Here is a 14,613-nt window from a genome sequence, read left to right as displayed (position 1 = left end):
GCAATCAAGTCTATTTTGAAGTCAGGGACACATGGACCCCCAGGGCCAAAGCAGCAACTAGCCCAACCCTCAACCCCCCTACCTCAGCCTGCAACCTCTGAGCCCCCCGGTCCCACAGATAGCCAGCACAGCTGTATTGGTTCCAGATGTTGAAAAGCCTGCAGTAAGGACCTTTTACCTAAGAGGACCCCGAAAAATGATGACAGACCAGCACACAGAGTGGTACTTCCACAAATAATACAAACACTTAACATCTGCAAATTAAAGGTGTATGAAGAGTAAAAAATAAAGTTATCCAAGTCCACAGTCAGGTTGTTAAAAGTGGTTGCACTGATGTTGAATATTTTTATATAAAGTTCTTTTTTTTTTTTTTTGTAACTCTTGTCCTTGACAGAGGAGGAGCTGCAGAGTGAGAGCACTACCACTGCAGACTGCTTTTAGAGAATGGGATCAATGTCGTTTAACATTAGATATCGGCTCTTTCCTGGAAGGTGTAGCTGTCATCACAAATATTGGCCAGAATACTAAGGAGTCTAATCTTTATAACCTGGACTGAATCCATCAGGCTTCTGATATCTGGCAGTTTTTTTTAACTGAGTAGAAAAAAAACCTGCTGAATAAAGTGTTTTCTAATCACAACCTATATCAATCTTGCAGAAAAACCATAAAAAAAAATTTTTCAAATAAAAAAAACCTCAAGCTCTTTAAATGGAAATGATCAAATCCCTGGTGCTTCACAGCTGCATTGTTTCTGTGTCAGTCAAAATTACCAGGAAATTGGGTTTGACAGGTGGAATGTCTTGGTAAAATGTAGTGGCCTGCCCCCTTTTCACATGACTAAAATGTGATCGCTGAATAAATAAATAATAAACAGGAATATTGGAGAATAAACAGATGGCTGAGAACAAATGAAGCAGATGTATGGCAGTGACGATGGCAGCAGAAGCACAGAATGTGTAGAAGCAAATAAGTGAGTGAACTTTTTCCACTCAGATTTATCTCATAAGTATCTGCATATTCTCATGTTTCTGTGATAGGATGTAATTTCAAACAGACCACCTTCACCGTGTTCAAGACTGGAGATTTTATGCAGGTTTATACCGCCCTCATGTGGCCACAAAAAAACAAAGAAATGCATCTGTATGTTTGGATGTGTAGTGGTCTGAAGGCCCATTGAAACATCCAAACATTAATTTACATCCATGTAAATGATGTCACCAGCCTTTGCAGTAACATTAAACCTTATTGAGTTACCCTTTATTTATTTGCTAAATTAAAGCCATGGTTTCTGTCCTGTATTTAACACAAAAAATTGGTTTTAACTGTTTAAGCAGACCACTGGAAAAACACAATGGCAGACTTCAGGAAAAACCAAACTATTTCCTTTTATTTTAAGCATAGCCACATGAACATGTTATTCACTACCTAAGGCTCCATAGTCCAAGAGAGAAGATGGGGGGAGGGGCTCAAAGTGGCACAGTTCCAGTCATATACCGTAAAATCAACCCAATCACAGACCTCCACTGAGTCATTACCAAATAGGAATGTAGTTTCATACAAACATAAAATCTTACATCTCTGTGTTGAAACACCACAGTTTCTTTTTTTAAAGACCCAAACAGCCACCAGCAACCAAGAGCATCACCTGATATAAAATGTTTAATACCTGGTGATCCACTAATTCTATCTATGCATGTAAATAATTGGTGTAAAATACAGTTATTCATCTTTTCATGGTCATCAGATATGACCCATTTGGACGTTCAGAGGCTCCGTAGTGAACATGGAAACACCGTCATCTTCTACAACACTGATTCACCTGTAAAACCCATTGAGTTGGATCAATGACAGTGGATGGAGAGACTTGGTTTATGTTCGGTTAATGATATATTTTGATGAGAATGTCAATTTTCCTTCCATTTTCTCTGTTTTTAATATAATAATTCTAAAATGGAATATCAGCATGATGATTAAAGTATGTGATCAGTCAATTAAATATGGGAAAATACATGGTTTTCACCAGAAAAAAGCAAAACACAGAGTATAATGTTGTGATAAATGGTGATAAATCACTTAAAGAATGGTAAATAGAGAGGAACAATCATTTGGGAGCTACCACATAAACAGCACAGATCTTTATGAGTTAAATACCACAGAAAAACATGTATAGAGACCCCTTTGTACCACTTATACTGTAGAAATGTAGTCTTTAATCCATATTTGTACAAAAGCATTGGGACACATTGAAATCAGGTGTCTCATTCCTGAGAGAAGCCTATGGTACAAAATTAATAATGACAAATATCATAATAGGATTTTTTGTCATCTTAAATAGTAGTAGAATAAACCTTTTTACTTAATCTTTACATTTTCACTTATGCTTACGAAACCCTTCAGAATTTGTTTTTATCTAACTTTACTACTTTACATGTTGAAATGTGTCTTATTAGCATAATTGCTTTAAATATACCTAAACTCTTATCTCGAGAAGAAAAATCAGCCTTTCAGTATGAAAAAATGGTTACAGTGATATTTATTTATTGACAACTGACTGATTGACTGATATTTTTTTTATCATGATAATAATTCATATCAGCAGGAATGATAAGTTCAGGTGTGTCCAAATATTTTGTCTATATAATGTAACTTACATATAAGATGTAAAAGTAATTATAGTAAACAAAATGCCATATGCATGTAAAATGTATAAAGAATGTATAGCCGTCCCATGAAGTCCTGTCACTAACTAACATTAGTACAGTGGTTCCCTACCTTTTTAGGCCCATGACCCCATTTTAACATCACAAATTTCTGGTGACCTCAGACATTCAAAACAGAGACTTTTTTTTTTTTGCTAAAATTAAATTTTTTTGGATCATGTAATAGTTTGCTATAATATGTCGCAAATAAACATTAATTTTAGGCAACATTTAGGCTATATAATGTAAATTTGTATTTGTAAATTTATTTACTTATTTATTTTTTAATATAAATTATTTGAAATTTCAGGCAACCCCAGACATTCAAAACAGAGACATTTTATTTGCTAAAATTAATTTGTTTTTGATCATGTAATAGTTTGCTATAATATGCCGCAAATAAACACTAATTTTAGGCAACATTTAGGCTATATAATGTAAATTTTTGTTAGTAAGTTTTAATTTTTTATCAATTACTAGAAATTTCAGGTGACCCCATTTGAATTCCAGGTGACCCTACGTGGGGTCCTGACCCCAAGGTTGAAAAACTCTGCATTAGTAACAAAAGACACAAAAATCATTAAAGTGTCATAAATGGATGCATCTTTAAAAACAATTTGCTATCCCAAAAGTGTTTCTGTAAAACGTCCAAAAAAGAAACATCCCATTATGGAAAACACCTTATAAATGTGATCAAAATGTTCTTAAATTAAAGCAAAAGTACATACTTTGTGTAAAAATAGGATGCAAACAAGTGCAATCCAAACTCAGTTACACTTAACTATATTTTAACTACATTTATAACTATTACACTGTTATTACATTTTTTTTTTTTTTAATTATCATTTTAAATTATATATTTACATAAACATGTACTTAGACATAACCCAGATAGCAAATATTTTGGCAGTATTATGGCATACATTTGGCATTTTTGGCTTTCTTTTGGCATTATGAAAACCTTTAGGCTTAACTGTGGTATGATTAATGTTATCCATAATAGATATGGAGGTACCAGCAATACATGGTTGAGTTCTGGCATATGTCTGGTTGACCAAAAGACTGGGCAAAGAGCGGGATCAAGTATAAGGATGGTATGGCATGTTTATGGCAAACCAGAAGATTGACTAAAGCGCGGCAACATCTTATTCCATATATGGATGTGTTTTGGTTGTGTTTTGGCATATTTCTGTAAAGCCAAAACACTGCGCAAAGAGCGGGAATTTCTACCCAGAAGAAAACCCCGCTTCATTTTAAAAGCATGATCAACACACATTTTGGGTGAATTTTGGCTTCCTTTTGGCCTCTCTTTGGGTCAGTTTTGGCTACTTTTTCAATGGATTATGGGGATTAGGGGCTTTTCTGGGACAATTATGGCTATATTTTGGAAGTCCGCAATTAGTTTTGGGTGAATTTTGGCTTCCTTCTGGTTGGATTTTGGCTTGCCTATTTTGGGCCATTTAGGGCCCATACATCTGCCCAGAACTTTGCCAAAATGGTATGCCAGTTTTGGGCCAGATTTAAGACATAATGATTTTTGCTATCTGGGAAGGCACCACACAGACACACACACAAAAAAAAAACAACAACAAACAACAAACAACAACAACAACAACAAATTATACAACAAACCTATTAAACTCAAAAAAGAAAAAAACCAAAACAAAACACAGCAAAAAAACAACAACAATAACAACAAGATAAATAATATTATCAGCTCCTCTTTACAATGCTGAGTTATTAAATTCTCTAATGAGAGTGGCCTCAGGGTTTTTGTTAATGATTGATGATTGAGTCAGAGGTGATCTGCACAAATATGGAGGAAACAGAAGATGGGCACAGCTGCCCCCTACAGGACTATATATGAATCTAAACTTCAACTGTTTTTCTCCACTTTGGAGACAGAAATCTTGCATGAAACAGCTGGAGTTGTCATATAGAACAGTTCGACAAGGCATGACGCTTTAAATCCTGGTGAAAGACGTGATGGTTTCCCGGTATAGGCGCATATGGGGGGGGGTTTGGTCCACAGCACTGCCATCTACAGATAGTCAGTATCATGTGTCTCGTTAGAGCTTTACTGGAAATTACAGCATGTTGTGAAATGACTCGACATTACTCCGCCCACGGCTCCTTCTGTGGAAGTTGACGAAGCTTGCTTGAGTTGTAGACTATACTTTAAAAAGTAATTTCGGAAATTCCATCCATGATTATGGCGTTGCATTTTTATTATTGTTATTATTATTACTATTCCCTAGTCTCAGACACTCAAATGTAACTATTATGTCATCATAACAGTGATAAAAAAAAACAGAGTAGATGTCTGTAAAAATCAGCTGAACACCAGCCAAACGCACAACTGCATCCAAAACGCATTCTTTCCGATTCTTTTTATAGAATAATCATCGGAGTTATTTCATGTACATGGTTCTGTTTCGTCACACTGAGTTGCGTCTGTTTTAATCTGGATTGCACATCTCGGTCATGTGTGAACTTGAACGTGAGGGCAGGAAATAAAGTACACTCCCCTCCGCGCTGGCACTAACACACGCACACATACGCGCACACATCGTGCGAAACGGGGAAGTCACCGAACCCACTTTCTGTTCTGGTGAAAGTTTTGAACCGCTCGGCGAGCTAAGTTAGTTGCTCCTCGGCTCCAAAGCACTCAGACTGTCCAGCTTTGAGGTCCAACATCAACCCTGAGGACAAGGATGGAGCAGGGAAAGGTCCACTAGGATCCACGGACCACCAGAGGACGTATGAGACACAAGAGGAGGAAGGACGCGCACAGACCACAACCGCTTTGGATGATTTGAGCTCGACATTTAACTGACGGTAAGTGATGGTGTTATTTGTTTGTTTTGTTTACTTTTTCCAGATATTTAACTGTTTCCTAAACGACGGTGTCAGTCTGCAGCCGTCGAGGCCTTGTCAGTTTAGTGCGTAATTCATAGAAGTTGCCTGTCATGTTTTGGTTGCAAAACTAGGCTGTTGCAGGATGTATGTTGGCCTGAAACAGTCCCTAGTGTTCTGCAAATGTTTTAAGGCCAATGTGTTGCGTGTAAAGTAAAATGATCAGCGGTTAAAAGGACTCAAAGTTAGTTTTTAATTGTCAAAATATGTCAAAGTGATATTGTAATCAACGCAGACATGGTTATATTGAAGTTAGTCCCTCCTACTGGCGACGTGGTCTGCTGTGATATCCTATTTGGATTCTTTTACAGTCATCTGAATATTTGTAATAAGTGAACAAATATTACAATCACATCGAGAGTTTGGATCCCTAAATGACAAACTACATATCTGCTGTAGTTCCACGAAATCACAGGTGTCAAACATAAGGCCCACGGCCCAAAGCCAAAGGGTCCAATCCGGCCTGTGGGATACATTTGTGAAATGCAAAACTTACACTTAAGATATTAACAGTCGAGGGTGTCAAAATGATTTTAGTTCAGGTTCCACATACACACCAATATGATCTGAAGCAGGTCAATACATTTAACCTATACATAATGACAATTCCTATTTTTGTCTTTGTTTTAGTGCAAAAAAAGTTCAATTATATGAAAATGTTTACATTTAAAAACTATCCTTTCACAAAAAATTGTGAACAACCTAAACAAATATCAACAACCTGAAATGTCTTAAGACACGTAAATGCAATTTTACCAATATTCTACCTGTTACTAAATGTTTTGTGTATTTACAGATCCACTGTGATCCCAAAGTTGTAATACATGTGTGTAAATGATAAACTGAGAGATAATATTGTTAAAATTGCAATTGTTGTTAGAGATGCACCACTTTTTTCCAGACCGAGTGCAAGTACAAATACTTACAATGGATTACTTGCCAATACAGAGTACCGACATGAGTACTTAATAATACCATTCCAGTTCTTAGTTACTTTTGTAAATGTGCTTTTTTGGCATTGTCATTAGTCTGACGGGAACAAAGTGCTGCTACTGACATTTAATGTGTTGGAATGAGCGTTTCTCAATCAATCCACCAGAGGGCGCTGCTCTTAATTAACCGCAAAGAACCACAAAGAACCACAAAGAAGAGTAAAGTTTTTGGAGAAGAAGAAGAAAGTCAATAATAGCAAACATGGAGACGAAGGAGGAGGTAATACTAATGTGGATGCTAATGTTGATATTGATGTGGGTAGTTGTCATAAATATGTCAGTAGTTTTTCACTAACTCACACAGTCGCTCTTTGAAAAGATCCGCTACCTCCACGGTTCCTGGTGGTACTGCTGCTCCATCTGGGTACGCACAGAGCCTTATATATAAGATAATATGATGATCTTTATACAGCTCTGGGTACGCATCCGCAGGCTCCTGGAAAACGCACAGAATTATGCACGGAGTGTACGCAGAGGATGGACAATATGCTCTATCTGTATCCATCTATGCCTTTAGCGTTACTTACAGTCAGCGTTACTTTTGTCACTGTCGTTTTTTTTTTTTTTTTTTTTTTTTTTAATCTCAAATATCGGACCGATACTGGTATCAGTATCGATGCAGCCCTAATTGTTTTTCTTAAGACATTTCAGGTTGTTCATGGTTTTTCCTGTTTTTCACATTGTTAAGGAAACTTTGTATATGTTAACATTTTCATAATGTAATTGTACTTTTTTCACTGATATTATTTTACTCTTCCACTTCAGATCATATTGGGCTGAATGTGGCCGTGAACTAAAATGAGTATGACACCCCTGAACTAAATGATAATGAAATAATGTGTTGTTTGAGGCTACAGTGAACTCATCACACACTGTGGCAGCCAATCAGAGTGAATGATATTAAGAAAACATCCCACAAATATGTTTACTGTCCCTTTGAATCCATCCACCAGAGGCAGTTTTTGACAATGAAAAGGTGTTCACATGGTGAATGGAATTAGGAGAGGCCTCAGTCAGAACACCTGGTGTTGGTTATCACCAGAACAGAACTCATACAAGCAGTCTAGATTGTAAATCTATGGGCTCCTTGCCTCAGTAAACATCACAGAAAGACAGCCGGCAGATGTATGGTGCCATGAAAATGATGTAGGCCCTGTGCTTGGACTGTGCCTGCTGTGTTGGCGATAATAGGTCATTTTGAGCAGCCACAGCTGGTTCTGTGTTACTCAGCAGTCCCACAGATCCATTCACTGTCTGTGTCACTACCTCCTACACAATCAGGGTGAAACAGAAAGAGGAAGTATCTCTCTTTCTCTTTCAATTTAATGGAAATCATATTATTCAGTTCAAGTAGGCTATTTTACATCAAAAATAAAGCCTGTAGTGAAGCCAGATAAACAAAAAATAGTGAAGAACATTGTTTCTAATTTACTTGTTTTTGCTGTGCTCTGCACTGCTGCTCCTTTAGAGTTGTAACATGATATGGATTTTGTCATTAAAGGGTCTTTATGTCATATTTCTTTTTTCAAATAAAATATGACATTGAGTATCATGAGTGTTTGGGTGTTCTGTGTACTACACAGAACCCTTAGAAGAATGGAAAGTAAAACTTCATATCCAAAGGATCACGGTGATCATTTTTCTTTTTCTTACTTTGGCATTCAGTTTATTACTCTGCCCCCCGAAGGGGAGTCAAGGGGTATTCTGTTTGGTTCGGTTTGTTTGTTTGTTAACACTCTAGCAGCAAAACTATTGGTTGAATTCATACCAAATTGGGTTCATACATTGCCAGTGACCCAGAATAGATGTCATTACATTTTGGGAAAAGTGGGTCAAAGTACAATTTTTTAAAATTAATTTTTAAAATCCTTTTTCCATTTACTTTTAATGGCTGAAATTTCACATGTCTATAAAAACATAAGATTTTGTTTCAGTTTACTTCAAACTTGGCACATATATAGAGGCAGTTGATATGCTGACATCAGCACATATATAGACATGATGACATCAGTTGGATCAGTTGGATGCCAAAATAACCTGCAATACATGTGAGGGGTGGGGTTTGTTGTGCCTGGCACCACTTGTTATTGCATGTCACAAAAAAGTTATTATAAACATTTACATGTCAATTGATGATAATAACTATCACAATGTATGTGAAAACATGTACTAATTAAAGGCTGATTTTGGTCCATTTTTAGCTTTAAATTATTCATTAAATATGAAACAAGACAACAAAACAACATGAAGTACAAAAGTATATATAACACATGCACACATGTACACACATTTTTACTAATTTTGTGCTGATTTTATTCATTTTTGCTGTCTTGATGAGCCTGAGCCATAGTCTGAGTTCTTATTCAGCACGATGAATATGACATAACAGATGGTTATTTGTGGTTTTAAACTCTGATTTATGGTCAGAACATAATAAACAGGTTCCAAACAGTACAATATTACACTAATCATGCTTTTATAGCTTCACAACTATTATGATATAGTGTAATACATGAGTAACATTGGCTTTTAAATTAAACTTTTTTTTGTGTTATTAGTACTGAAAGCAAAATAAATATGTATATTGCAATACGCATTATGATGTAAAAATATATCCCAATAGCACTAACTAACTGCATAATTATTCGTTTTCATTTTGTCTGTATAATTGTGTAATGGCAGAAGGCTGTGATTTAAAGTTATGGTTTGTCTGGTAATATTTTGGATTTAGTGACAGTGAGTCACAGCATAAAACATGCAAAATAAACCTCCTTCAAGGTTTTATATTGTTCTTAAAATAATTAATGACTGTATGTTTCAAAGTGATGACTAATCCATCCACTTTACTTGATTCCTACCAAATAGTGTAACTGAAATCAAATTGTTCACAATAAAAGCTCTGCATTTCTAGTCATGTTGTACTTTTTACTCATGGTGCTTTTAAAGCTCTCAGTTTAAAGCTGTTTTTTGATGCTACTTATGCTCCTTGATCGATGTGTCTGGTTTTAATGGAGTCCTGGTTATGGTGCTGAATTAGGAGACATTGTAATTAGACTCTGCTGGAATAATGTCTATTTCTCTGCACAGTTGCAGGATTATACCAGTGGTTTCACATATTTGACATAATATTTTATTATTACCTTAGCCAATCTGGGCAGCAGGTTTAAAAAGGTTTTATGTGGTACTGATATTATAAATTATGGCATCATCACATTTTCTTCTTCAAACAAAAACTCATAGATAGTTGGTCAAAATATCACTGTGTCTTAAAATCTTCACTTGCTGGATTAGCCCATAGTTTACATCATAGCTCTGTTAGCTTAGCTCTGTTTTTAGACTGAAAACAGCCAGAGTAAAACCACTGATCACCTGTGTTTTCTGTTCGGTTCGTCAGTCCGTCAGTAGCTGCACTAAAGATCTGTTTGGAATCGGCCAAACAGGGTCAGAACTGTCACACTTTAGTCTGAACCGAGAATCAACAAACAGCAACTGAGCAAAGATAATAACAAGACATAATAACTTTGTACCTTCATTAGCCTCATAATCAAACTCACTCATGTAGAAGAAGCGCTGCCATTTCATCATCAAACTCCATTCCTGTCATTTACAGCTGTGTTCAGTGGTGAAAACAACAACAGTGCTTTTAGTTTTCATCACGTCCCATTATTTGACTCTGAAAGTTGTTTCTTAGTGGTTCTCATCCTATCTGCTTACTGTCTGATGCTTTAGTCAAAGGCCCTGTGGTATTAGTTTTCCTCACCATGGGAGACCATCAGAGTGACTCAGTATTCTCTCTAGTGGTCACATAATCCCTTGACCCATCAGTGTGAATAGATTCAGATCATATCTCTATTGGTGTCTTTGGCATAACAGAGCTCTTTATTCTAAACACACTTTTGGTACTTGAAGTTGCAGTCTAATGTTTGAAAGTAGAAATACCATATTTAATGACAAAATAGACATCGTGATTGAAAACAGAAAGGGTCGGGTCCAACTGAGAGTTGAACCCAGAACCTTCACTGCAACAAAGAGGTGTCTAAAAACAAGATAGAAACACTAATACTATATACTATACTAATACTATCTGAGGAAAAAGGTACTCAAAACAAGTGAAATATCTGTCCATGCAGCAAGATCATTTCACTTGACAAGATTTCTTGAATTAAGATTGTTAAATCTAGAAATAATCACGTCTACAGATGTATGAACACTTAGTATAAGAAATTAACTCTTAAAACAAAATTATCTAACACTTCTAAATCTAAGTGTTTTTTTTTAATCTTGGTAAGAACCAAATAATTTGGGGTATTCTTGTTGTGAGGTGGACATGCTAACTACTACATGACAATCAGTCAGTCAGTCATGCTTTCTTGTTATTTTGCCGATACCAAATGACAGTGGTTTGGTGCGATTATCATAAAAACACCAGGTTCATTTAGCACAGACGTAATTAATAAAAGCTCAGACACAAAGTGAAACCACATCAGTACGTGAAAATGTGGAAGAACACCAGAGTTCCTTCCAGTGAAAATACCACAGTCTGACTTGTGACTTTGCAAATGCGATTACCACAGGAGAGGAAAGATTTTCAGATTACAGTGATTTTTTTTTTTTATGTATGACTTCACCTGATTGCACAGATCAGATATTGAGTAAGATACTGGGTCAGTTTCTTACTCATGTAAACTGTACTGAAATTTCTCAAAGTTGTGCATTCATGTACAATTAATAGGAGAAGCAGAGGTTTGTAACTGTCATAGATTAATAAGATCATGATCTTGATTATCAGTTAATTTCAGAAAATAGCAAAAACATAGATACAAAAAATTGCTATTGCCTTTACACACACAGTGTTAAACTATCTTAAATGAGCAGCTATAAAAAGCAGAGAATGTTTGTATATAAGTTTTAGAAATAGTTTTTTCTATATAACTTTGCAGAGCATTAAGAAACATGGGAAAGAGAGGGTGTTAGTGTGAAGGGAGGCTCTTGTTTTGATGAAATGATATGTCTGTAATTCACAAAGGTTCTTAGTACAAACATTTGCTCCAGTTCATAGAATTACGGATGTTTTTGTATCAATTTCTTCTTAAATGTAAGACTAGATGATTGTAAAGATAAAAGCTATTCACTCACAAGGTGAAAAACTACATGAAAAAAAGACACTGAATGAATGAGTGAATGAATGACCAATGGGGGATTTTCTCTTCAAACACTAAAATTACCAGCATGGCCAGCACATAACTACAACAACTACCAACAAATTAATACAACTTCACACCTAGGCCCGTGTTTCCAAACACGTGGAGCCAGTTTTTAAAGTATGGCTTGTAACATTTCCATATTTGTGTATTACATAACATAGTATTGGTATTAGTTTTAGTCTTAATAGAGATTATAATTCGGCTGATTGTATTGTTTTTTCTGAACTCATTATCAGAGTATTCTGTTTCTTTCTTTGTCTTGGCCTCCTTGTTGAAATTATGCTTTGTGTCCCTTGCTTGTTCTAACTTGTACTAAGAATTTTTGTCAGTCATTCCTTCAGCAGGATTCCCTTTTAGGCTAAATTATGAGCCTTCTGGGAGAGTTCTAAAGGATTTTCTCACAGAATTTTTGGACTGACGTTTTGTTAACTCCCCTCCCAGGAGACGTCTGTTCATAACTGAGCCACTGAAAACAGAACAAGCCCTGGCTTATAATCAAGAAATCCAAACATGTACAAATCAGCACTTGTAAAAGTGGAGTGTTAAGTATGTTTAGTTGCTTGATTGAATTGAGTTCATGGATTAAAGATTAAAAATTGACAGGATAGGATTTATTATTAATATGGTCCCAACATGTCAAAGGAAACATACAGAAGCCCGGATATTAATCACAGAACCGACACAGTCCTGAGGAAACAAAGACAGTAGCTTAACAGTGTAAGACTGTTACACAACAGGATACATGGGACCTTTTGGCTCCATGGTGAATCTGACCGGGCATATTTGTCAGGTCTGTCATTGCCCTTCCCTTGTTTCCTGCCATGTCTCTGTTGTCAACTTCACAGAAAGACACAAATTTAAAGAAGTTACGTACAGTTGTTCACACCAGCCCTGCGCTCTTATAATGCTGCCAGTGTGGAGGGGAAGGCCTGTGTTATCGGCCCCTCCAGATGTGAGGCGGCGATAAGGGGCAGAACTTAGAGTTAGCCTTTAAAAACTGGTGGCCCCTGAATGTGAAGATGTGCCATTAGACTTTACAGTGGGCAAGACAAAGACATAATACTTAGTTAAGACACACAGGTCAACTTTATGTCCATTCACTTAAAAATAATAGACAGGGTTCCTACGGGGTCTTAGAAAATCTCAAAAGTCTTGAATTTACAAATTTGCATTTAATACCTTAAACAAGTCTTTAAAAGGTATTAAATTTGATATGGTAGGTCTTAAGTTATCTTGCCATAAATGTGTCTGTTAAATGTCCAAGATGCAAAGAAAGTAACATTAGTCTACTCAGTTCCACCCGTTCCAACTTATATTGAAATTAGGAAACAATCATGGCTAACTTTGCAGCTCTCAGTGAGAAGACTCAGAACAGTAGGAACCAAGGCACTGGAGTAAATAAAAACATTTTCTTAAGTTCTAGGAGTCACAAATTTTTGCCAATATGGCTGTGAAATAGGCTGTGCAATGGGCATTAAATTCTGTTCTAAGTAGTCTTAAAAACATCTTAAAAAGTCTTACATGTAACTTGTAGAAACCTGAAGGAACCCTGAGTAGAATTTGAGAATGAGTGCATCCTGGACTCAAAAAAGTCCACTTAGTCAAAATATCACTAACAGGTGATAGGTAGTCTTTGGACTGGGACATATATGCATTTAGAATTCAAGGTGTAATTATTTTAAAACTATTAAAATGCATTTATTGTCATGGCATGGTCATGTTAGAGGTTTAAATACAAGATGAGATACTATATCCATAGAACTGTGAACACAATAAAACAGTAAAAATGTGCATACAATCTAATGTATGACACAAAGACATCTTACAAATACAAATCAATGCTTAAATGTTTCAACATCATTTTGTCAATAAGTCCAAGTTTATAAATTATATGTAACAAGAATATAAATATCCACTGTGTTTGGACCTGGACCACTGTGTCTTCTCCAGCTCATACTAAAGATTCTCCATGGGGTTCAGGTCTGGACTCTGGTGATGTGAAGATGACATCTCATGCTCCCTGAACCACTGTTTAACAATCTGAGCCTGAAGAATCCAGGCTTTGTCAATTTGGAATATGTCTGTATCAACTGATTAATCAAAAAATGGTTTCATTCAGTATTTTCCTACAGTCAGCTGACCTCAAACGTAGACCTGACCATCTGAATCAACCCCAGATCATGACACTGCCCCCAGAGGCTTGTACTGTAGGAAAAAGGCATGATGGGTAATCATGTCATTTACCTCTTTTCTCACCCTGATGGACCCATTGCTCTAGAACAGGGTTAATCTGGACTCATCAGACCACATGACCTCTCTATCCATGACCATGCTCTCTATGTTTGATTGTTTTAGAAATGAGAAGCTACTCACTGCATCGGTGAAAGGATTAAAGAACTTGGAACTGAAATCTATTTATCCACTGGAAGGATCTTTTCTTATTTGCTTAGATAAGTCCAGGTCGAGACTTTTTTTTGTCCAGGCTGTATAATATGTATACAACAAGTATGGTTAAATAAACGCATTTAGAGGCTAATCAAATCATATCAGACAGTTATATTATCAAGTCATATTAGTTATATTATCAAATCGTATCAGACAATTAAATTATCAAATCATATCAGACAGTTATCTTATCAAATCATATATCATACAATTAAATTATCAAATCATATCAGACAGTTATCATATATCATACAATTAAATTATCAAATCATATCAGACAATTATATTATCAAATCATATCAGACAGTTATCATTATCATATCATGTCATATCATATTATATCATATCACATCATAT

The 14,613-nt window shown here is 35.9% G+C and overlaps 1 protein-coding gene across 1 annotated transcript in view; it reads left to right on the top strand.

The window, feature by feature from the left end:
- Window positions 1–5,224: 5,224 nt before the first annotated feature.
- The window catches only part of stat6 (signal transducer and activator of transcription 6, interleukin-4 induced), a 43,136-nt gene continuing 33,747 nt past the window's right edge, over window positions 5,225–14,613 (top strand). Inside the window, 1 exon segment of the mRNA XM_030139454.1 lies at window positions 5,225–5,537. The gene's annotated coding sequence lies outside the window, so the exon portion shown is untranslated.

The sequence above is a fragment of the Sphaeramia orbicularis genome, chromosome 7 (assembly GCF_902148855.1).
Source record: "Sphaeramia orbicularis chromosome 7, fSphaOr1.1, whole genome shotgun sequence".
Lineage (NCBI taxonomy): Eukaryota > Metazoa > Chordata > Actinopteri > Kurtiformes > Apogonidae > Sphaeramia > Sphaeramia orbicularis.
Note: the sequence above shows the minus strand (reverse complement) of the source record. Positions and strands in the feature narration are given on the sequence as shown.